Below are 26,570 nucleotides of genomic sequence, written 5' to 3' on the forward strand. Positions count from 1 at the left end.
TTATTTGTAAACCCTCCTGTTCCTGTCCCTTCAATGTAAACTTATCATAATAATATGGGCAGCTGTAGTCCTTAACCCTTGATAATAAAATAGGAGAGGACTACAGCTACCAGCATGCAATAGTAGAAGCTGATCAATCACATCTGCCCCCAAATCTGTGCACTGCAGACATCCCAACTCTCCCGGAAGTTCCGGGAGTCTCCCTCATTGAAATAGCGGCTCCCTGACACCCGCAAAGCTAACATAAGATCCCGGAAAGAGCAGAGCCTGAGAAAATCAAATTAGAGCCTGCACTTTTCATTTCTACCTGTAGGTGTCACTGTTCCGTTGTAGCTCAATGTAAATAGTTACTGCGTTCCTCTCTGGACTTTTCTCCCCCTTCCTGATCCTGAACTCTAGTGCGGTGTCAGACAGCAGCAGACCTGTTATATATAGAGGTGAGATGTGCAGACTCCCATACTCTCTATATTGTGCAGACTCCCTCCCATACACTCTATATTGTGCAGATTCCCTCCCATACACTCTATATTGTGCAGACTCTCTCCCATACACTCTATATTGTCAGGGCCGGATTTACATCTCAGGTGCCTGTAGGCACAAAAACCTGAAGCGCCCCCCCCCACCCCCCCACCCCCCCTAGAAAAAAGTGGAAAAAATGAGGACTTTTTTTTATTATTATTTAGGACAACTAAAAATAAATATTAGATGTAAAATTACATTTTCCCTTTTATGGAGATACACAAATACACACACCAATTGCAATATTTGTTGTAATGGAAGCTACACCAAAAATCAATATTCACTTGACTCAAATGGCCATACAATTTCTATTATGTATAACAAAAACAAATCATGTTAAACTTTTAATGCAAAATATTCTAAAGAAAACCCTATTTAAAGGGACATCAAATGTGACAGTTTGCTGGGCATTTTATTATTGCACTAGTGCTTGCAGAGAAGTGTGTTAGCCTCTTGCAAAAGAGTTAAACACATAGTCAATGTCAGTTCTGAGACAGCAATACACATCTGTGCAGACCCAGATGGGCTCATAGGACATGTTTATTGACAAGCCATTAGTGTATTGCTTTTCTGGAGATGACTTTGACTATGTGCTTAACATTTTGTTGGAGTCAAACACAGTTTTGTGTAAACAATAGCAATATTAAAACTAGCAGCATGCAAGCTCATCACCATCAACAACCTGTGCAGCCAGTGGAAGAAAATATAAAATGTAGGGAAAAAAATCTTGTAAACTCTGATATTTTTGGTACAAACACACACAGATGTTACATTTATTTTGTTCTGAAATATAAATATCATATGATGTTGCTCTCAAAGGAAAACATGGAATGTTGTAGATTATATGTAATCCAGGGGTCAACAAATGTGTTTAAAATTAGAATTTAGAAATTCAATGGGAGGGGTTTAGTTTTAATCTTTGCCCCTCTCTCCTTCATGGCTCCCTCAACTGCTGTAACATATTCCCAATGAAACACTCGACTTTGTAGGCACCTGGCAGCACAATTCTTACTAAAATAAATGCCCTCATAAAAAAAAAAAAAAAAAAAAAAAAAAAAATTTTTTTTTTTTTTTTTTTTTTTTTTTTTTTATTATTGACAGGCAGGCGCCCCTCACTGCAAGGCGCCTGTAGGCACATGCCTACTGTGCCTAATGGGAAATCCGGCCCTGTATATTGTGCAGATTCCCTCCCATACACTCTATATTGTGCAGACTCTCTCCCATACACTCTATATTGTGCAGATTCCCTCCCATACACTCTATATTGTGCAGACTCTCTCCCATACACTCTATATTGTGCAGATTCCCTCCCATACACTCTATATTGTGCAGACTCCCTCCCATACACTCTATATTGTGCAGACTCCCTCCCATACACTCTATATTGTGCAGACTCCCTCCCATACACTCTATATTGTGCAGACTCCCTCCCATACACTCTATATTGTGCAGACTCCCTCCCATACACTCTATATTGTGCAGACTCCCTCCCATACACTCTATATTGTGCAGATTCCCTCCCATACACTCTATATTGTGCAGATTCCCTCCCATACACTCTATATTATGCAGACTCCCTCCCATACACTCTATATTGTGCAGACTTCCTCCCATACACTCTATATTTTGCAGATTCCCATATACTCTATATTGTGCAGACTCCCTCCCATACACTCTATATTGTGCAGACTCCCTCCCATACACTCTATATATTGTGCAGATTCCCATATACTCTATATTGTGAAGACTCCCTCCCATACACTCTATATTGTGCAGACCCCCTCCCATACACTCTATATATTGTGCAGATTCCCATATACTCTATATTGTGCAGACTCCCTCCCATACACTCTATATATTGTGCAGATTCCCATATACTCTATATTGTGCAGACTCCCTCCCATACACTCTATATATTGTGCAGATTCCCATATACTCTATATTGTGCAGACCCCCTCTCATACACTCTATATATTGTGCAGATTCCCATATACTCTATATTGTGCATATTCCCATACACTCTATATTGTGCAGACTCCCATACACTCTATATTGTGCAGACTCCCATACACTCTATATTGTGCAGACTCCCATACACTCTATATTGTGCAGACTCCCATACACTCTATATTGTGCAGACTCCCTCCCATATACCCTATATATTGTGCAGATTCCCATATTCTCTATATTGTGCAGATTTCCATACTCTCTATATTGTGCAGATTCCCATACTTTCTATATTGTGCAGACTCCCATACTCTCTATATTGTGCAGACTCCCTCCCATATACTCTATATTGTGCAGATTCCCATACTCTCTATATTGTGCAGACTCCCATACTCTCTATATTGTGCAGATTCCCATACTCTTTATATTGTGCAGATTCCCATACTCTCTATATTGTGCAGACTCCCATACTCTCTATATTGTGCAGATTCCCATACTCTTTATATTGTGCAGATTCCCATACTCTCTATATTGTGCAGATTCCCATACTCTCTATATTGTGCAGATTCCCATACTCTCTATATTGTGCAGACTCCCATACTCTCTATATTGTGCAGATTCCCATACTCTTTATATTGTGCAGATTCCCATACTCTCTATATTGTGCAGATTCCCATACTCTCTATATTGTGCAGACTCCCATACTCTCTATATTGGGCAGACTTCAAAACTTTATATAGTGCGGATTACTATACTCTCTATATTGTGCATACTCCCATACTCTCTATTTTGTGCAGTTTCCCATACCCTCTATATTGTGTAGATTCTCATACTCTCTATATTGTGCAGACTCCCATACTCTCTATTTTGTGCAGTTTCCCATACCCTCTATATTGTGTAGATTCTCATACTCTCTATATTGTACAGATTCCCATACCCTCTATATTGTGCAGATTCCCATACCCTCTATATTGTGCAGATTCCCATACTCTCTATATTGTGCAGACTCCCATACTCTCTATTTTGTGCAGTTTCCCATACCCTCTATATTGTGTAGATTCTCATACTCTCTATATTGTACAGATTCCCATACCCTCTATATTGTGCAGATTCCCATACCCTCTATATTGTGCAGATTCTCATACTCTCTATATTGTGCAGATTCTCATACTCTCTATATTGTGCAGATTCCCATACTCTCTATATTGTGCAGATTCCCATACTCTCTATATTGTGCAGATTCCCATACTCTCTATATTGTGCAGATTCCCATACTCTCTATATTGTGCAGATTCCCATACTCTCTATATTGTGCAGATTCCCATACTCTCTATATTGTGCAGATTCCCATACACTCTATATTGTGCAGATTCCCATACTCTCTATATTGTGCAGATTCCCATACTCTCTATATTGTGCAGATTCCCATACTCTCTATATTGTGCAGATTCCCATACTCTCTATATTGTGCAGATTCCCATACTCTCTATATTGTGCAGATTCCCATACTCTCTATATTGTGCAGATTCCCATACTCTCTATATTGTGCAGATTCCCATACTCTCTATATTGTGCAGATTCTCATACTCTCTATATTGTGCAGATTTCTATACTCTCTATATTGTGCAGATTTCCATACATATTATTATTATTATCGGTTATTTGTAGAGCGCTATAAACAGATAGCGCTCTACAGATTCTGCAGCGCTATAAACAAGGAGGAGTACAACAACATTTTAGATTTCTATTCACTGAAAATAGATGCATTTGTAGAATTGAAAAGAAAAAGAAATTGTAATATTTAAAAGTGAAGAGTGCTATTTGCATGCAAAACAAGAAATAGAGCGCAAAGGAGATTTAAGTGTAGTTTTATTAGTATACAATGACACGCATAATATTATCTACTCACATTGAGTTAGACTATTCAAGCCCATAAAGTGTTAAAACCCTGGCAGACTGCTCACACACCCAAATAAGACTGCTGTTAAACATCTCTCGCTAACCGTCTGTACTCAGGGATATCCGGATTCACAACAGAGTAACAGTTGCAGTATTGAGGCAATGGAATTGTGGCAGCTAATGTGCGAATCACCCTATTGGTGATAATGTAACTAATGACCCCAATGCGTTTCTCCCAGTAATTGCTGGGCTTTCTCAAGAGGAATGTCGTATGCCGGCTTCTCCTAATGGTTGATCTTTTATAGTGCCGTCAAAGTCTTACCCGCTCCTGGGGGTGTGTAACTGATTGGCCGCTATTGGTTAATCTGTGGACCAATCTAAATCATCATTTCTAGGGGGGTGTAGTGAAATGGCGTGCTGTAATCCAGCTAAAACGGAATAGTGCCTCTGCCATATTCAATGTAAACAAAAAATATAAAACATTAAAAATGTTTGTTTCTATGAAATCCTAACTCTAATACACAAAGATGAGATTAAATAATACATTTCTTAATGCTTATCGAATTACGAATATAGAAATACATTTATAAAAGCATATAAATATAATATATACTAAAAGTTGAATATATATAAATATATATATATATATATATATATATATATATATATATATATATATGAAAAATATATATACTATAAAACAAAACTAACATACCAATTGATCAAAAATTGCAATTTAAAAGAACCTAATATAATTAAAAAAAAAAAATCATGTTTAAAAGAACTGAATTAATGGGCTAAATATGTTCCAAATCATGTTCTAATTTACATATAAGCTGCCACATCGATATCTACTGTATATTTAGTCCTAGAGGATGTAAACGTTTGAGCTTATATATCCAATAAGTTTCCAATTTTCTTAATTCTAATAGTCTATTGTGTCTTGTTGGTGCCACCCACCCTATGACTTGCACTTTTAAAGATTCAGGGTTACTGTTATGGTGTTCTAAAAAATGTTTGGACATATTATGTTTGCCTAATTTTTCTTTAATGCCATAAATGTGCTCATTCACCCTAAGCCTGATCTGTCGTTTTGTGCGGACCACATAAATTAGGCCACACCCACATTCTAACAAATAGACTACAAAGGTGGATTCACAATTACTTTTAAAATCAATTTCACATTTATCAGTACTATCTGCATTTTTGAAATGTTTAAACCTATTTACATGTTTGCACGTTACCTCTTGGTTTCGCATATTTTAAAGTGCCCTTCCAATTAGCCAACCAACTATCCCCCTGAGTTTTTGTGGTTTTTATTGCCTTCAATCTACTAGGTGCTAAAAGGTTTTTGAGACTTTTCCCTTTTTTGAATGTAATATTCGGCTTATCACTTAAATGGGGTCCTAGCACGGGATCAGCCTTCTTGTTGGTGAGTGATAGTTGCAGCCTTATAAGATGCATGTGATGAAAATATATAGGGCTAGATTACAAGTGGTGCGCTAATTAATGCTCCAGTTCGAGTGTTTATTGCACTAGAAGTAAGCTTTTTGCTCACGTCGGGTTGCGCACATTTTATGAGTTGAAAATAAATTGTTTTCACTCACGCGCTAACCTAACAAGTGCAAAAAGCAGAACTTAGAAATTGCGTACACGTTCACGTAGTCTCCCATAGAAGTAGAAAGAAAAAAGTGGAAAAAAACCTAAAACCATACTCACGCGCAAACCCTAGCGCATTGTCTCAGGAAAACATGAATATTTCTCATTACAATTATCTTCACATTGCAGAATATGTTCTAATTATTCATAAATACATATTTTGTACATATATATGATGGTATTTTGGTTACAATATATATCTATACCTATAAATCTATATGATTATATAATGGTATAGATATATACAGATAAACAGTATATAGGAATATCTATTTATAAATACTTAGAACATATTCTGCTATGTACAGAATGTGAAATATTTACAGTAAATACATAGCTGAAACCCTTATTAAAAATGAATATTGTATATATGGTTTTTTTTCATGTTTTCCTCTACCAAAGGGCTCCAATGCACTTATATATAGGTCTTATGTGTGTACATATATATGTTTTTATTTGTGAATAAATGTATACACATATAAATCCATGTGTACACATATATAGAGATGTATATGTATATATCTCAATGTTAAAGGGACATGAAACACAATTTTTTCTTTTGTGATTTAGAAAGAGCATGCAATTTTAAACAACTTTCCAATTTACTTCTATTATTTTCTATTACTTCTAATTTGCTTCATTCTCTTGAAATCCTTTGTTGAAAAGTATGTCTAAATATGCTCTGCTGCAGCTGATTGGAGGCTGCACATAGATGCCTCGTGTGATTGGCTCACCCATGTGCATTGCTATTTCTTCAACAAAGGATATCTGAAGAATGAAGCTAATTAAATAATAGAAGTAAATTGGAATGTTGTTTGAAATTGTATTCTCTGTCTGAATCATGGGAAAAAAAATTTGGATTTCATGTCCCTTTAACCCCTTGAGTGCTAATGACGGCTCTGAGCCGTCACAAATTGTCTCAGTCAGGTGCTAATGACGGCTCAGAGCTGTCACTAGCACTCTCCCACTTTAAGGGAGATCTGGGGGCTCCCACCGGCTCCTACCCCAACGATCGGGCCTGCATAATGACAGGCATTGCCGGGGCTTCACGTTACACGTGGTGACGTCACGCGCAATGACGTGATGACGTCACCGAGCAACTTTATTTAACATTTAACAATGTTAAATATAGGAGCAGGGGGCATGCTGTTTAGAAGCTTGTATCTCAGGCATCTAAGCAGCTACAGACCCCCAAGACCCACTGTTGGAAAGGTAATCGCCTAACCTTTCCAACAGTGTAAGTCTTGGGGATCTGAAATATAAAAAAGTAAAGTTAAAAAAAATATATTTTTAAAAGTATAAAATAAAATAAAAACTTTAAAAAACCTTAGCACCCAGGTGGGAAAGTGCTTAGCACTCAAAGGAACCCACTTTTTTTCTTTTGTGATTCAGATAGAGCATGACATTTTAAGCAACTTTCTAATTTACTCCTATCATCAAATTTTCTTCATTCTCTTGGTATCTTTATTTGAAATGCAAGAATGTAAGTTTAGATGCCGGCCCATTTTTTGTAAACAACTGCTGATTGCTGATTGGTGGATAAATTCATCCACCAATAAAAAAGTGCTGTCAAGAGTTCTGAACCAATAAAAAAGCTTAGATGCCTTCTTTTGCAAAAACAAATAGCAAGAGAACGAAGAAAAATTAATAATAGGAGTATATTAGAAAGTTGCTTAAAATCGCATGCTCTGTTTGAATCACGAAAGAAAAAATTTGGGTTCAGTGGCCCTTTAAAGGTCCTTTGCCTGCCTTTTTTTTTTCTAACACCTGAGATCTCATATCTTTGAGTCCTTATAACTTTTGTGTGCAATTTTTTTAAAAATAATTTTATAATATAGTTTTATTATGAGAGTAACCGTACTTACGTAAAGTATTTTTTATGTGTTTTGTGCAGCTTTTTTGTTTTGCAAAACTTTTAGCCAGTGTTCTCTGGTAATAATTGTAGCGTAAATTGTGATTGCACTCACGCAATTACGATTACTTCCGACTCATAATACAAGCGATAAGCCCGATGAGCACAAACACCCACGATAAACCTATTATCGCTCACGCGCAAACATTTGCGCTCTACTCATAATTTAGCCCATAATGTCTTATAAATCTACTAAACTTGCTGTATTTCTCTGTATATTTTATGCTTACAAATCATTTTAATGCAGGGGAGAGTTAGTCATTTTAAAGGTAATGTTTTATAATAATTATTATTAGTGTCTATTACATGCATTTTTCTGAAAATTGGTGTATACTGTCCCTTTAAAACTGTACCAGGGACAACTGGTTTCCATTGCCCTTTCTATAGCCAGGGTTGGCTCTAGATTGGTTTTTGTGTTTCTTTAATATGGAATGTGAGCCGAAGAATTTAAGGAACAGAGGGACAGCTTCAAAGATTGTCATTTAACATGGAATGTAGCCTGAGGAACGCAAGAAATTGAGGAATCTCTTCTAACGTCCCATATCTCTCACCAACCTGTACAACAAGAATGTCAGTGCTAAAATGTTCTATAATGCATATGAAAGAGCACTAGTTAAACCTTTTTGTTGTTGTACGTTATCCTTTTTTTCTACATTGAAAAGTAATACACTTAGTAACTTTGTAAGAAGCTAACGTTTTGTGCACGTCGGGTAGCTCTTGTATTATAAGTTGCAAGTAAAAAGTTTGTGCATGAGCGAAAACCAATGCGAGCAAAGAGTTGAGTTTTAATGGAGCGTGCAAGCTAAAAAAACAAACACCCATACTTGCGTGCTAACCTGAACTGAGCTATTAATATATATTACACATTCCAATATTCTTCACACTGAAATCTATGTAATATTTATATTTAAATATATATTTCTTTATACATCTGAATATATACCAATACCTGTATATATTTATATAGGTATAGATATATATTAAAAAAAATATTCAGCTATATACAGAAATATATATGGGAATATAAATATTTTTTTTTCCTATGTGAAGAATGGTTTAGGTCTAAAGTGGTAGCGGGTTACTACACTTGAAGACAGTTATCTTAAGGCATGCTATGCAAATGTTAAATATAAAAATAATATAAAAAAATATTAATAATAATTATTAATAATTATTTAACGGCCAGATTACGAGTTTTGCGTTATGAGAGGCTCGGTAATAACTTGCAAGTTATTTCCAACGCTCACCTTTAATAGCGCTGCTATTACAGGTTTGCAAAAACCCGGCGTTAGCGGGCAATATGGCAGCGTTGAGCTCCATACCACACACAAATACCAGCGCTGCTTTGAGCTGGTTTTACGTGCTCGTGCACGATTTCCCCATAGACATCAATGGAGAGAGCAGGCTAAAAAAAAAAGCCTAACACCTGCAATAAAGGAGCTTAAAGCTTCGTAATGCAGCCCCATTGATTCCTATGGGGAAAGAAAAGTTATATTTACACCTAACACCCTAACATAAACCCTGAGTCTAAACACCCCTAATATGCTGCCCCCGACATCGCTGACACCTACATTACACTTATTAACCCCTGATCTGCCGCCCCCAATGTCGCTGCAGCCTACCTACACTTATTAACACCTAATCTGCCTCCCCCAACGTCGCCGCCACCTACATTACAGTTATTAACCCCTAATCTGCCACCCCCGACATCGCAGCCACCTACATTATACTTATTAACCCCTAATCTGCTGCCCCCGACATCGCCACCACTTACATTACACTTATTAACCCCTAATCTGCCACCCCTAACATTGCAGCCACCTACATTACACTTATTAACCCCTAATCTGCCACCCCCGACATCACCGCCACCTACATTACACTTATTAACCCCTAATCTGCCATCCCAACATTGCCGCCACCTACATTACACTTATTAACCCCTAATCTGCCGCCCCCAATGTCGCCGCCACCTACCTACACTTATTAACCCCTAATCTGCCGTCCCCAACGTCGCCGCCACCGCCACTATACTAAAGTTATTAACCCCTAAACCTCTGGCCTCCCACATCACCAACACTAAATAAATATATTAACCCCTAAACCAAACACTAAGTCTAACCCTAACTTTAATATAATTCAAATAAATCTAAACAAAACTTACTATCATTACCTAACTAATTCCTATTTAAAACGAAATACCTATAAAATACACCCTAAGCTAACTACAATATAACTAATAGTGACATTGTAGCTATCTTAGGTTTTATTTTTATTTCACAGCTAAGTTTATATTTATTTCAACTAGGTAGACTAGTTAGTAAATAGTTATTAACTATTTACTAACTACCTAGTTAAAATAAATACAAATTTACCTGTAAAATAAAACCTAACCTGTCTTACAGTAAAAACATTACACTAAAATTAAATAAATTACATTAATTAAATACAATTAACTAAATTACAAAAAAAACCCACTAAATTACACAAAATAAAAAAAGAAATTATCAAATATTTAAACTAATTACAACTAATCTAATAGCCCCATCAAAATAAAAAACCCTAGCCTAAACTAAACTGACAATGGCCCTGAAAAGGACCTTTTGCGGGGCATTGCCCCAAAGAAATCAGCTCTTTTACCTGTTAAAAAAAATACAAACAACCCCCCAACAGTAAAACCCACCACCCACACAACCAAACCCCCCAAATAAATTCCTATCTAAAAAACCTAAGCTCCCCATTGCCCTGAAAAGGGCATTTGGATGGGCATTGCCCTTAAAAGGGCATTTAGCTCTTTTTCTTTGCCCAAACCTCAAATCTAAAAATAAAACCCACCCAATATACCCTTAAAAAAACCTAACACTAACCCCCGAAGATCCACTTACATTTTTTGAAGACCGGACATGCATCCTCATCAAGCCGGGAGAAGTCGTCCTCCAAGCGGGCAGAAGTATTCATCCAGACAGGATCTTCTATCTTCATCCATCCGGCGTGGAGCGGCTCCATCTTCAAGACATCCGGCATGGAGCATCCTCTTCATACAGTCCCAGCCGTACACTGAAGGTTCCTTTAAATGACGTCATCCAAGATGGCGTCCCTTCAATTCCGATTAGCTGATAGAATTCTATCAGCCAATCGGAATTAAAGGTGAAAAAATTATATTGGCTGATGCAATCAGCCAATAGGATTGAGCTTCAATCCTATTGGCTGATAAAATCAGCCAATAGGATGGAGCTTGCATTCTATTGGCTGTTCCAATCAGCCAATAGAATGCGAGCTCAACCCTATTGGCTGATTGGATCAGCCAATAGGATGAAAGCTCAAATTTTTTTCCACCTTAATTCCTATTGGCTGATAGAATTCTATCAGTCAACCGGAATGTAAGGGACGCCATCTTGGATTACGTCATTTAAAGGGAAACTTCATTGTGCAAGAGACGTCGGAAGAAGAGGATTCTCCGCGCCGGATGTCTTGAAGATGGAGCCGCTCCACGCCGGATAGATGAAGATAGAAGATGCCGTCTGAATACTTCTGCCCACTTGGAGGAAGACTTCGGCCCGCTTGGATGAAGACTTCTGCCAGCTTCGCTGAGGACTTCTGCCGCTTGGATGAGGATGGATGTCCGGTCTTCGAAAACTGTGTGGATCTTCGAGGGTTAGTGTTAGGTTTTTTTAAGGGTTTATTGGGTGGGTTTTAATTTTAGGTTAGGGACTTTGGGCTGAAAAAGAGCTAAATGCTCTTTTAATGGCAGTGTCCATACAAATGCCCTTTTCAGGGCAATGGGGAGCTTAGGTTTTTTAGATAGGTTTTTATTTGGGGGGTTTGGTTGTGTGGGTGGTGGGTTTTACTGTTGGAGGGGTGTTTGTATTTTTTTTTTACAGCTAAAAGAGCTGATTTCTTTGGGGCAATGCCCCGCAAAAGGCCCTTTTAAGGGCCATTGGTAGTTTATTTTAGGCTAGGGTTTTTTTTTATTTTGGGGGGATTTTTTATTTTGATAGGGCTATTAGATTAGGTGCAATTAGTTTAAATATTTGATCATTTATTTTTTATTCTGTGTAATTTACACCTAGATTACGAGTTTTGCGTTAGAGGCTATGCGGTGCTAACGAGCAGTTTATGCTCATCGCTCACTTACAGACAGCGCTGGTATTACGGGTTTTTACAAACCCGGCGTTAACCGCAAAAAAGTGATCGTATAGCAAAATTGTGCTCCACATCTCACCTCAATACTAGCGCTGCTTACGTTAGCGGTGAGCTGGCTGAATATGCTTGTGCACGATTTCCCCATAGGAATCGATGGGGGAGAGCCGGCTGAAAAAAAACTAACACCTGCAAAAAAGCAGCGTTTAGCTCCTAACGCAGCGCCATTGATTCCTATGGGGAAAATACATTTATGTCTACACCTAACACCCTAGCATGAACCCCGAGTCTAAACACCCCTAATCTTACACTTATTAACCCCTAATCTGACGCCCCCGACATCGCCGACACCTACATTATATTGATTAACCCCTAATCTGCCGCTTCGGACACCGCCGCCACCTACATTATACTTATGAACCCCTAATCTGCTGCCCCCAACATCGCCGACACCTACATTATATTTATTAACCCCTAATCTGCCACCCCCAATGTCGCCACAACCTACATACACTTCTTAATCCGTAATCTGCCTCCCCCAACGTTGCCGCCACTATATAAAAGTTATTAACCCCTAAATCTAAGTCTAACCCTAACCCTAACACCCCCTAACTTAAATATAATTTAAATAAATCTAAATAAAACTACTATTATTACCTAAATAATTCCTATTTAAAACTAAATACTTACCTATAAAATAAACCCTAAGGCCTAGATTTGGAGTTTTGCGGTAGCCGTGAAAACCAGCGCTGGTTTTAGGCTACCGCCGGTATTTGGAGTCACTCAAAAAAGGGTCTAACGCTCACTTTTCAGCCGCGACTTTTCCATACCGCAGATCCCCTTACGTCATTTGTGTATCCTATCTTTTCAATGGGATCTTTCTAACTCCGGTATTTAGAGTCGTGTCTGAAGTGAGCGTTAGAAATCTAACGACAAAACTCCAGCCGCAGAAAAAAGTCAGTAGTTAAGAGCTTTCTGGCCTAACGCCGGTTCATAAAGCTCTTAACTACTGTGCTCTAAAGTACACTAACACCCATAAACTACCTATGTACCCCTAAACCGAGGTCCCCCCACATCGCCGCCACTCGATTCAATTTTTTTAACCCCTAATCTGCCGACCGCCACCTACGTTATACTTATGTACCCCTAATCTGCTGCCCCTAACACCGCCGACCCCTGTATTATATTTATTAACCCCTAACCTGCCCCCCTCAACGTCGCCGCCAGCTAACTACAATAATTAACCCCTAATCTGCCGACCGCAAAGCGCCGCCAGCTAAGTTATCCCTATGTACCCCTAATCTGCTGCCCCTAACACCGCCGACCCCTGTATTATATTTATTAACCCCTAACCTGCCCCCCACAACGTCGCCGCCAGCTACCTACAATAATTAACCCCTAATCTGCCGACCGCAAAGCGCCGCCACCTACATTATAGCTATGTACTCCTAATCTGCTGCCCCTAACACCGCCGACCCCTATATTATATTTATTAACCCCTAATCTGCCGCCCTCAATGTCGCCTCCACCTGCCTACACTTATTAACCCCTAATCTGCCGACCGGAGCTCACCGCTATTCTAATAAATGTATTAACCCCTAAAGCTAAGTCTAACCCTAACACTAACACCCCCCTAAATTAAATATAATTTAAATCTAACGAAATTAATTAACTCTTATTAAATAAATTATTCCTATTTAAAGCTAAATACTTACCTGTTAAATAAATCCTAATATAGCTACAATATAAATTATAATTATATTCTAGCTATTTTAGGATTTATATTTATTTTACAGGTAACTTTGTATTTATTTTAACCAGGTACAATAGCTATTAAATAGTTAAGAACTATTTAATAGCTACCTAGTTAAAATAATTACAAATTTACCTGTAAAATAAATCCTAACCTAAGTTACAATTAAACCTAACACTACACTAGCAATAAATAAATTAAATTAAATACCTACAATTACCTACAATTAAACCTAACACTACACTATCAATAAATTAATTAAATACAATACCTACAAATAACTACAATGAAATAAACTAACTAAAGTACAAAAAATAAAAAAGAACTAAGTTACGAAAAATAAAAAAATATTTACAAACATAAGAAAAATATTACAACAATTTTAAACTAATTACACCTACTCTAAGCCCCCTAATAAAATAACAAAGACCCCCAAAATAAAAAAATGCCCTACCCTATTCTAAATTACTAAAGTTCAAAGCTCTTTTACCTTACCAGCCCTGAACAGGGCCCTTTACGGGGCATGCCCCAAGAAGTTCAGCTCTTTTGCCTGTAAAAAAAAACATACAATACCCCCCCCCAACATTACAACCCACCACCCACATACCCCTAATCTAACCCAAACCCCCCTTAAATAAACCTAACACTAAGCCCCTGAAGATCTTCCTACCTTATCTTCACCATACCAGGTTCACCGATCGGTCCAGAAGAGCTCCTCCGATGTCCTGATCCAAGCCCAAGCGGGGGGCTGAAGAGGTCCATGATCCGGCTGAAGTCATCATCCAAGCGGGAGCTGAAGAGGTCCATGATCCGGCTGAAGTCTTCATCCAAGCGGGAGCTGAAGAGGTCCATGATCCGGATGAAGTCTTCTATCAACGGCATCTTCAATCTTCTTTCTTCGGAAGGCATCATCTTCCATCCGACGCGGAACATCCTCTTCTCCCGACGCCTACTAGCCGAATGACGGTTCCTTTAAATGACGTCATCCAAGATGGCGTCCCTCGAATTCCGATTGGCTGATAGGATTCTATCAGCCAATCGGAATTAAGGTAGGAAAATTCTGATTGGCTGATGGAATCAGCCAATCAGAATCAAGTTCAATCCGATTGGCTGATCCGATCAGCCAATCAGATTGAGCTCGCATTCTATTGGCTGATCGGAACAGCCAATAGAATGCAAGCTCAATCTGATTGGCTGATCGGATCAGCCAATCGGATTGAACTTGATTCTGATTGGCTGATTCCATCAGCCAATCAGAATTTTCCTACCTTAATTCCGATTGGCTGATAGAATCCTATCAGCCAATCGGAATTCGAGGGACGCCATCTTGGATGACGTCATTTAAAGGAACCGTCATTCCGCTAGTAGGCGTCGGGAGAAGAGGATGTTCCGCGTCGGATGGAAGATGATGGCTCCCGAAGAAAGAAGATTGAAGATGCCGTTGATAGAAGACTTCATCCGGATCATGGACCTCTTCAGCTCCCGCTTGGATGAAGACTTCAGCCGGATCATGGACCTCTTCAGCTCCCGCTTGGATGATGACTTCAGCCGGATCATGGACCTCTTCAGCCCCCCGCTTGGGCTTGGATCAGGACATCGGAGGAGCTCTTCTGGACCGATCGGTGAACCTGGTATGGTGAAGATAAGGTAGGAAGATCTTCAGGGGCTTAGTGTTAGGTTTATTTAAGGGGGGTTTGGGTTAGATTAGGGGTATGTGGGTGGTGGGTTGTAATGTTGGGGGGGGGTATTGTATGTTTTTTTTTACAGGCAAAAGAGCTGAACTTCTTGGGGCATGCCCCGCAAAGGGCCCTGTTCAGGGCTGGTAAGGTAAAAGAGCTTTGAACTTTAGTAATTTAGAATAGGGTAGGGCATTTTTTTATTTTGGGGGGCTTTGTTATTTTATTAGGGGGCTTAGAGTAGGTGTAATTAGTTTAAAATTGTTGTAATATTTTTCTTATGTTTGTAAATATTTTTTTATTTTTTGTAACTTAGTTCTTTTTTATTTTTTGTACTTTAGTTAGTTTATTTCATTGTAGTTATTTGTAGGTATTGTATTTAATTAATTTATTGATAGTGTAGTGTTAGGTTTAATTGTAGGTAATTGTAGGTATTTTATTTAATTTATTTATTGCTAGTGTAGTGTTAGGTTTAATTGTAACTTAGGTTAGGATTTATTTTACAGGTAAATTTGTAATTATTTTAACTAGGTAGCTATTAAATAGTTCTTAACTATTTAATAGCTATTGTACCTGGTTAAAATAAATACAAAGTTACCTGTAAAATAAATATAAATCCTAAAATAGCTATAATATAATTATAATTTATATTGTAGCTATATTAGGATTTATTTAACAGGTAAGTATTTAGCTTTAAATAGGAATAATTTATTTAATAAGAGTTAATTAATTTCGTTAGATTTAAATTATATTTAATTTAGGGGGGTGTTAGTGTTAGGGTTAGATTTAGCTTTAGGGGTTAATACATTTATTAGAATAGCGGTGAGCTCCGGTCGGCAGATTAGGGGTTAATGTTTGAAGTTAGGTGTCGGCGATGTTAGGGAGGGCAGATTAGGGGTTAATACTATTTATTATAGGGTTAGTGAGGAGGATTAGGGGTTAATAACTTTATAATAATAGCGGTGCGGTCCGCTCGGCAGATTAGGGGTTAATAAGTGTAGGCGACGTTGTGGGGGGCAGATTAGGGGTTAATAAATATAATATAGGGGTCGGCAGTGTTAGGGGCAGCAGATTAGGGGTACATAGGGATAATGTAAGTAGCGGCGGTTTACGGAGCGGCAGATTAGGGGTTAAAAATAATATACAGGGGTCAGCGATAGCGGGGGCGGCAGAATAGGGGTTAATAAGTGTAAGGTTAGGGGTGTTTAGACTCGGGGTACATGTTAGGGTGTTAGGTGCAGACGTAGGAAGTGTTTCCCCATAGCAAACAATGGGGCTGCGTTAGGAGCTGAACGCGGCTTTTTTGCAGGTGTTAGGTTTTTTTTCAGCTCAAACAGCCCTATTGTTTCCTATGGGGGAATCGTGCACAAGCACGTTTTTGAGGCTGGCCGCGTCCGTAAGCAACTCTGGTATCGAGAGTTGCAGTGGCGTTAAATATGCTCTACGCTCCTTTTTTGGAGGCTAACGCTGACATTATATGGACTCTCAATACCAGAGTTATTTTAAAGGTGCGGCCAGAAAAAAGCCGGCGTTAGCTACGCGGGTCGTTACCGACAAAACTCTAAATCTAGCCGTAAGATAGCTACAATATAACTAATAGTTACATTGTAGCTAGCTTAGGGTTTATTTTTATTTTACAGGCAAGTTTGTATTTATTTTAACTAGGTAGAATAGTTACTAAATAGTTATTAACTATTTACTAACTACCTAGCTAAAATAAATACAAAAGTACCTGTAAAATAAAACCTAACCTAAGTTACAATTACACCTAACACTACACTATAATTAAATGAATTCCCTAAATTAAATACAAATTAATAAAATTATCTAAAGTACTAAAAAAACAAACACTAAATTACAGAAAATATTAAACAAATTACAAGATTTTTAAACTAATTACACCTAATCTAATCACCCTAACAAAATAAAGTCCCCCCAAAATAAAAAAAGCCCTACCCTACACTAAAATTACAAATAGCCCTTAAAAGAGCCTTTTAAATAACTTGAGTAGGGTTAGGTTTTTAAATATGTAATATAGTTAATTTAATTGTTAGTTTAATGTAATTTTAGTATAATAGTTATGGTAGGTTAATTAATAGCTAATATAGTTTATTTTAATTCTAAAGGTAAGTTTAAATTTATTATAATATAGGGATGAAGTAATTATAATGTAAAGTTAGCGGGTTGTTAGGTTTAGGGGTTAATAGCTTAATTTAGTTTATGGCGATGTGGGGGGCTGGCAGTTTAGAGGTTAATAGGTTTAGTTAAGGGTAGTGATGTGGGAGGCCAGGGGTTTAGGAGTTAATACATTTATTTAGTTGCGGAGGGGTCCGGGGAAAGACGGGATAGGGGTTAATAACTTTATTAGAGTTGTGGTGGGCTCCGGGAGCGGAGGGATAGGGGTTAATACATTTATTTAGTTGCAGTGGGCTCCGGGGGCGGCGAGATAAGGGTTAATACATTTATTTAGCTGCGGCGGTGTCGGGGAGCGGCGGGATAGAGGTTAATAACATTATGTAGGTGGCGGCGATGTCAGGGGCGGCAGATTAGGGGTGTTTAGACTTGGGTTTATGTTAGGGTGTTAGGTGTAAACGTAACTTTTATTCTAGCATAGAAATCAATGGGATATCGGGCAGCAACGAACATGAGCTTTCGCTGCTTTCAGACTCCCATTGATTCCTATGGCATCCGCGGCCTCCAGGGTGGAGGGTTGAAAGCCAGGTACACTGGGCCGGAATAGTGGAGAGCGTACCGGTTAGAAGTTTGATAACTTGCAAAAGTTGTCAGATAGTGCCAAATTTGTATTCGGAACATCTGTAATGACGTAAGCATTGATCTGTGTCGGATAGAGACAGGCGGATCGTATGTTACGTCACAAATTTCAACTTTTGCCGGTCTCTAAGCTTTTATAAATGGGTTGAATCATGCTCGTCATAATTACGCTGCGGAATTCCAGTGTATTTGTGGTTGACGGCTTGATAAATATCCCTCTTAGACGCTTCCCTGTTCCAAATGAAGCTTCTCTCTGTAGCTAATAAAGTTTACCTTGTGATTTTAGGAAAAATTAAAAACTCTGCATCAGAGTAGCATTCATAAGAATATAATAAATATAGGAGAAACATGTACTATAGATTTCTGTTGTTTAATTAAAAGTGATAAGAAAACCCATGGAAACATGATATATATCCTAAGCTAATAAGATAATGACAAGAGTATACATGTACAATACAGTATACAGCTATTCATAAATAGCGTTTTAGTAAAATCAGAAAGCTTATTAACTTGTTAAGAGCCCCAATACCATTGCATAGAAGGTTGACACTATGGCATCAATTTATCAAGCCGTCAACCGCAAATACGCTGGAATTCCGCAGCGTATTTGTGGCGAGCCTGATTCCCCTTAGTTATCAAACCCTACAGACCGGCAAAAGTAGAATTTTGTGACGTAACATACGATCCGCCAGACTCAGTCCGACACAGATTGATGCTTACGTCATTACAGATGTTCCGAATGCAAATTCGGCACAATCTGACTACTTTTGCTAGTTATCAAATTTCTACCAGGTACGCTCGCCACTATTCCGGCCCAGTGTACCTGGTTTTCAATCCGCTGCCCTGGAGGCGGCGGATGCCATAGGAATCAATGGGAGTCTGAAAGCAGCGAAAGCTCATGTTCGCTGCTGCCCAATATCCCATTGATTCCTATGGTAACGTTTACACCTAACACCCTAACATGTACCCCGAGTCTAAACACCCCTAATCTGCCCCCCTACACCGCTGCCACCTACATTATACTTATTAACCCCTAATCTGCCCCCCTACACCGCTGCCACCTACATTATACTTATTAACCCCTAATCTTCCGCCCCGACACCGCCACCACCTACATTATACTTATTAACCCCTAATCTGCTGCCCCGACACCGCCGCCACCTACATAAAGTTATTAACCCCTAATCTGCCCCCCCCACACCGCCGCCACCTACATAATACTTATTAACCCCTAATCTGCCACCCCTACACTGCCGCCACTATATTAAATTTATTAACCCCTAAACCTAAGTCTAACCCTAACCCTAACACCCCCTAACTTAAATATAATTAAAATAAATCTAAATAAATATTCCTATCATTAAATAAATTATTCCTATTTAAAACTAAATACTTACCTATAAAATAAACCCTAAGCTAGCTACAATATAACTAATAGTTACATTGTAGCTAGCTTAGGGTTTATTTTTATTTTACAGGCAAGTTTGTATTTATTTTAACTAGGTACAATAGTTACTAAATAGTTATTAACTATTTAATAACTTCCTAGTTAAAATAAATACAAATATACCTGTAAAATAAAACCTAACCTAAGTTACAATTACACCTAACACTACACTATAATTAAATACATTCCCTAAACTAAATACAATTAAATACAATTAAATAAAATTATCTAAAGTACAAAAACCCCCCACTAAATTACAGAAAATAATAAGCAAATTACAAGATTTTTAAACTAATTACACCTAATCTAATCCCCCTAAAGAAATAAAAAAGCCCCCTCAAAATAAAAAAGCCCTACCCTACACTAAATTACAAATAGCCCTTAAAAGGGCCTTTTGCGGGGCATTGCCCCAAAGTAATCAGCTCTTTTAGCTGTAAAAATAGTACAAATGCCCCCCCAACATTAAAACCCACCACCCACACAACCAACCCTACTCTAAAACCCACCCAATTATCCCTTAAAAAAAACCTAACACTAATCCCTTGAAGATCACCTTACCGGGAGAAGTCTTCACCCATCCGGCCGAAGTCCTCAACGAAGCCGGCAGAAGTGGTCCTCCAGACGGGCAGAAGTGGTCCTCCCGATGGGCAGAAGTCTTCATCTAGACGGCATCTTCTATCTTCATCCATCCGGCGCGGAGCGGCTCCATCTTCTAGACATCCGACGCGGAGCCAATAGGATGTTTCCTACCTTAATTCCGATTGGCTGATAGAATTCTATCAGCCAATCGGAATTGAAGGGACGCCATCTTGGATGACGTCACTTAAAGGAACCGTCATTGTTCAAGAAGACGTCGGATGAAGAGGATGCTCCGTATCGGATGTCTAGAAGATAGAGCCGCTCCGCACCGGATGGATGAAGATAGAAGATGCCGTCTGGATGAAGACTTCTGCTCGTCTGGAGGACCACTTCGCCCGGCTTGGATGAAGACTTCTCCCGGCTTCGTTGAGGACTTCGGCCCGGTTGGGTGAAGACTTCTCCCGGTAAGGTGATCTTCAAGGGGTCAGTGTTAGGTTTTTTTAAGGGGGTATTGGGTGGGTTTTAGAGTAGGGTTGGTTATGTGGGTGGTGGGTTTTAATGTTGGGGGGCATTTGTGCTTTTCTTTACAGGTAAAAGAGCTGATTACTTTGGGGCAATGCCCCACAAAAGGCCCTTTTATTTTAAAGGGCTATTTGTAATTTAGTGTAGGGTAGGGCTTTTTTTATTTTGGGGGGCTTTTTTATTTTGTTAGGGGGATTAGATTAGGTGTAATTAGTTTAAAAATCTTGTAATTTGTTTATTATGTTCTGTAATTTAGTGTTTTGTTTTTTTGTACTTTAGATAATTTTATTTAATTTTATTTAATTGTATTTAATTTAGGGAATCAATTTAATTATAGTGTAGTGCTAGGTGTAATTGTAACTTAGGTTAGGTTTTATTTTACAGGTAAATTTGTATTTATTTTAACTAGGTAGTTAGTAAATAGTTAATAACTATTTAGTAACTATTCTACCTAGTTAAAATAAATACAAACTTGCCTGTAAAATAAAAATAAACCCTAAGCTAGCTACAATGTAACTATTAGTTATATTGTAGCTAGCTTATGGTTTATTTTATAGGTAAGTATTTCTTTTTAAATAGGAATAATTTAGTTAATGATAGGAATTGTATTTAGATTTATTTAAATTATATTTAAGTTAGTGGGGGTTAGGGTTAGACTTAGGTATAGGGGTTAATCAATTTCATATAGTGGCAGTGACGTTGGGGGCGGCAGATTAGGGGTTAATAAATGTATGTAGGTAGGTGGCGGCGGCGGTGTAGGGGGGGTAGATTAGGGGTTAATAAGTATAATGTAGGTGGCGGTGGGCTCCGGGAGTGGCGGTTTAGGGGTTAAACACTTTATTTAGTTGCGGTGGGGTCCGTGAGCGGCGGTTTATGGGTTAATACATTTATTAGAGTTGCAGTGGGCTCCGGGAGTGGCGGGATAGGGGGTAAACAGTATAGTATAGTGTGGGTGTTTAGTGACAGGGTACCAATAAAGCTGGGAAAAAGCAGAAGAGCAGCGAGATAGATGACTGTTAGTTAACAACAGTCCACTGCTCATCGCACTGTACTTGGTGCGTGGCGTTTTGACAGCTTTTTTGATAATTTTGGAGAACGTATTCAGGTCCGCGGCAGCGATGTTAGGCGATCTTAGGCGAGTGTATTGGTGCCGTCGAATGCAAGTAAGTTGACGGCTTGATAAGTAGATGCCTATGTACATTACAAGGGGGATTTTACCTAACAGTCTGTGTTTTGCCTACAGGTGAGGTAGTAGAGGATGTCACTAAATATAGCAGGGACGAGCTGCCAGCTGAAGTGACAACACCAACTTATTCTAAAGATGAGGATGATTTTCTAAAATCTATCATCCCAGTTTACAAGTTCGGGAAGAGCAATGGCGAAATCGTTGTTCCGTTTCTTGTTGGTGCAATTATTTCTCTAATTGTGATAGGATTCACGTAAGTACCGAAATCTCATTTATTATTTATCATCATCAATAAGTACAAATTGTAAATGTAAGGCTAAGTTTAACTCAACATGGTCTATATTTAGTGTACAAAACCTATTAGTGTCATAGGGTAGTCAGTGACATACGTATATATAAATATATATATATATATATACATATATCAACTGAAGATGAAAAGCGCACTCCCACTCGCTAGTGAAATAAGGACCAGGGTGCAATAAGTTCCAAATAACAAAGTCCAATGATTGCACTCTCTGGATTTAACACACAGCAAACTTTAATGTGAACGTTTTCGGAGCATTCACTCCTTCCTCAGACAAGGAAGGAGTGAATGCTCCGAAAACGTTCACATTAAAGTTTGCTGTGTGTTAAATCCAGAGAGTGCAATCATTGGACTTTGTTATACATGTATATATATATATATATATATACACATATATATGTATCCTCAGCAGTGAGGTATAATACTCACACTATTCAGTACAACGCATGATGTGACATTTTTATACACATTTAAAGACCTGAGACTGAGGTTACTTGTCACTGTAAAAGCTTTAGCAGGTAGGTTTCATATAAAGAGCCTCAACTAATCTTAAATAAAACATATCACACTTACTCAAGTAGATTAAGCAACAAAGTAAAGTCATAATGTAAGTCACAGTCTGTAAGTGATTTAATACTAATAAAATAAAACCTTTCTTTGCAGGTGTCAGTACTTCAAGCGGAAGGGTCAGAAGAAAGACAGTGTCACCAGCATGGAAGAAGGGATACCAAGTGAGGAGGAAGAGGAGTCCAGCACTGAGCATTTTTCTGCCCTAGAGGGGTAACTCCTCTTTCAAATTAGCCTGTAAATATCATATGGCCAATGTAACACAGCAGTTAGAAAACTGTAAATAAATATAGATATAATTCTGTACTAGATATTCTTGTTTTTATTTGTATTTCCCCCCCCCCCCTCCAGAAACCACCCAGTGATGTTTGTGCTACCAGTGATATGATTAGCATTGTGGAGACATTTTTATTTTATCAAGAAAGCATCTTAAATAATTAACAATCACCGAGATTACGAGTTTTGCGTTAGAGGCTGTGCGGTGCTAACGAGCCGTTTATGTTCACCGCTCACTTACAGACAGCGCTGGTATTACGAGTTTTTGTAAACCAGACAAGAAGTGAGTGTTGAGCAAAATTTTGCTCATTACCGCACTCCAATACCAGCGCTGCTTACATTAGTGGTGAGCTGGTGTAATGTGCTTGTGCACGATTTCCCCATAGGAAACAATGGGGAGAGCCGGCTGAAAAAAAGTCTAACACCTGCAAAAAAGCAGCGTAAAACTCCTTCACGCAGCCCCATTGATTCCTATGGGGAAACAAATTTTATGTCTACACCTAACACCCTAACATGAACCCCGAGTCTAAACACCCCTAATCTTACACTTATTAACCCCTAATCTGCAGCCCCCGACATCGCCGACACCTACATTATACTTATGAACCCCTAATCTGCTGCCCCCAACATCGCCGAACCCTACATTATATTTATTAACCACTAGTCTGCTACCCCAAATGTCGCCGCAACCTACCTACACTTATTAACCCCTAATCTGCCGCCCCAACGTCGCCACCACTACAATAAACATATTAAACCCTAAACCGCCGTACTCCCACCTCGCCACTATATTAAAGTTATTAACCCCTAAACCTATGTCTAACCCTAAACCTAACACCCCTTAACGTAAATATAATTAAAAGAAATCGAAATAAAAATTCCTATCATTAACTAAATTATTCCTATTTAAAACTAAATACTTACCTATAAATTAAACCCTAAGCTAGCTACAATATAACTAATAGTTACATTGTAACTAGCTTAGGGTTTATGTTTATTTTACAGGCAAGTTTGTATTTATTTTAACTAGGTAGAATAGTTACTAAATAGTTATTAACTATTTACTAACTACCTAGCTAAAATAAATACAAAAGTACCTGTAAAATAAAACCTAACACTACACTATAATTAAATTAATTCCCTAAATTAAATACAATTAAATAAAATTATCTAAAGTACAAAAAACCAAACACTAAATTACAGAAAATAATAAACAAATTACAAGATTTTTAAACTAATTACACCTAATCACCCTAACAAAATAAAAAAGCCCCCCCCCCAATAAAAAAAGCCCTACCCAAAAAAACCTAAGTCTAACCCTAACCCCCACTAACTTAAATATAATTTAAATCAATCTAAATAAAATTACTACAGTTAACTAAATAATTCCTATTTAAAACTAAATACTTACCTATAAAATAAACCCTAAGCTAGCTACAATATAACTAATAGTTACATTGTAGCTAGCTTAGGGTTTATTTTTATTTTACAAAATAAAAAAGCCACCCCAAAATAAAAAAAAAGCCCTACCCTACACTAAATTACAAATAGCCCTTAAAAGGGCCTTTTGCGGGGCATTGCCCCAAAGTAATCAGCTCTTTTACCTGTAAAAAAAATTACAAATCCCCCCCAACATTAAAACCCACCACCCACACAACCAACCCTACTCTAAAAACCACCCAATACCCCCTTAAAAAAAACTAACACTAACCCCTTGAAGATCACCTTACCGGGAGAAGTTTTCATCCAACCGGGCCGAAGTCCTCAACGAAGCCGGGAGAAGTCTTCATCCAAGCCGGGCAAAGTGGTCCTCCAGACGGGCATGAGTCTTCATCCAGACGGCATCTTCTATTTTCATCCATCCGGCGCGGAGCGGGTCCATCTTCAAGACATCCGACGCTGAGCATTCTCTTCATCCGACGGCTCTTCTGGAATGAAGGTTCCTTTAAATGATGTCATCCAAGATGGCGTCCCTTCAATTCCGATTGGCTGATAGAATTCTATCAGCCAATCGGAATTAAGGTAGAAAAAATCCTATTGGCTGATTGAAGTTCAATCCTATTGGCTGATCCAATCAGCCAATAGGGTTGAGCTGGCATTCTATTGGCTGTTCCAATCAGCCAATAGAATGCCAGCTCAATCCTATTGGCTGATTGCATCAGCCAATAGGATTTTTTCTACCTTAATTCTGATTGGCTGATAGAATTCTATCAGCCAATCGGAATTGAAGAGATGCCATCTTGGATGACGTCATTTAAAGGAACCTTCATTCCAGAAGAGCCGTCGGATGAAGAGGATGAGAGCAGGAGTGAGGATGGAAGACAGGGAGGGTATTAGATGGTAAGGGATAGGGTGGAGTGGGCAGGTAGTGAGGCGTGAGGAAAATAGTAACAAAGAGACTTATTTCTCAGTGGCTGGATGGAAAATGCAGAGGGAGTAACTGGGCCTGTTGCTGGAAGATTGCAGGTTGATGTTGGGATGTTGTTTCGTATAGTATGTGTCTTGTTTAAAAAGTAGTCTGCCAGGTTTTGAGCACTAAAGAGAGACGGGGGTGCAGGTGGGTAGAGGAGAGAGTTAACAGTGGAGAAGAGTCATTTAGGGTTTGAGGAAAGAGTAGATATGAGAGAAGAGAAGTAGGTTTGTTTGGCTAAGTAAAGGACAGAGGTGTATGAATGAAGAATAAACTTATAGTGTATGAAATCAGAATAAACTTAGAGTGTATGAAATCAGATTCAGAATGAGTTTTTCTCAAGGCACGCTCAGCTGTACGGGAGCATTTTTGCAAATAGCGTGTTTACTGAGAGTGCCAGGGCTGTAACTGACAACGTGATGTTTTGCGCAGTTGGGGAGGGGCAAGTGTGTCTAGTGCAGAGAAGAGAGTTTTGTTATAGTGGGCTGTAGCGAGATCAGGACAGGTTATAGTGGAAGTGTGAGGGAGATCTTGAATGATTTTTGAAAATTGGAGCGGATCCACAGCGTGTAGATTTCTACAAGTGTGGGGGGTGGAATGCAGAAGTGGGTTAGCTGTTATAAGGGCTGAAGTTAGGGGATGTGGGGGTGTTAGAAAGAAAAGGCACTGAAAATGTAGCCACCAATCAGCAAGTGCTATCCAGGGTTCTGAACCAAAAAATGGTCTGGCTCCTAAGCTTACATTCCTGCTTTTCAAATAAAGATACCTAGAGAACAAAGAAAACTTGATAAATGGAGTACATTAGAAATCTGCTTAAAATTGCTGCTTTATCTCAATCATGAAAGAAAACATTTGTGTTTCATATCCCTTTAAATGTATGAAATCCATAGCAATGCTGTTGCACAACAAGGTACATGTAAGACATATAGAGGGATATTTATCAAGCCGTCAACCGCAAAAAACGCTGGAATTCTGCAGCGTAATTCGCCTCATTTATCA

At 38.5% G+C, this 26,570-nt stretch overlaps 1 long non-coding RNA gene across 1 annotated transcript; it reads left to right on the forward strand.

Annotated features, from left to right (window-relative positions):
• The first annotated feature begins 229 nt into the window (after nucleotides 1-229).
• On the forward strand, nucleotides 230-23,196 carry LOC128642010 (uncharacterized). Its single transcript, XR_008399608.1, has 3 exons — nucleotides 230-437; nucleotides 22,069-22,264; nucleotides 22,982-23,196. It is a non-coding gene; the product is annotated as an uncharacterized LOC128642010 (long non-coding RNA).
• Nucleotides 23,197-26,570: the final 3,374 nt, after the last annotated feature.

The sequence above is a fragment of the Bombina bombina genome, chromosome 11 (genome assembly GCF_027579735.1).
Source record: "Bombina bombina isolate aBomBom1 chromosome 11, aBomBom1.pri, whole genome shotgun sequence".
Classification (NCBI taxonomy): Eukaryota; Metazoa; Chordata; class Amphibia; order Anura; family Bombinatoridae; genus Bombina; species Bombina bombina.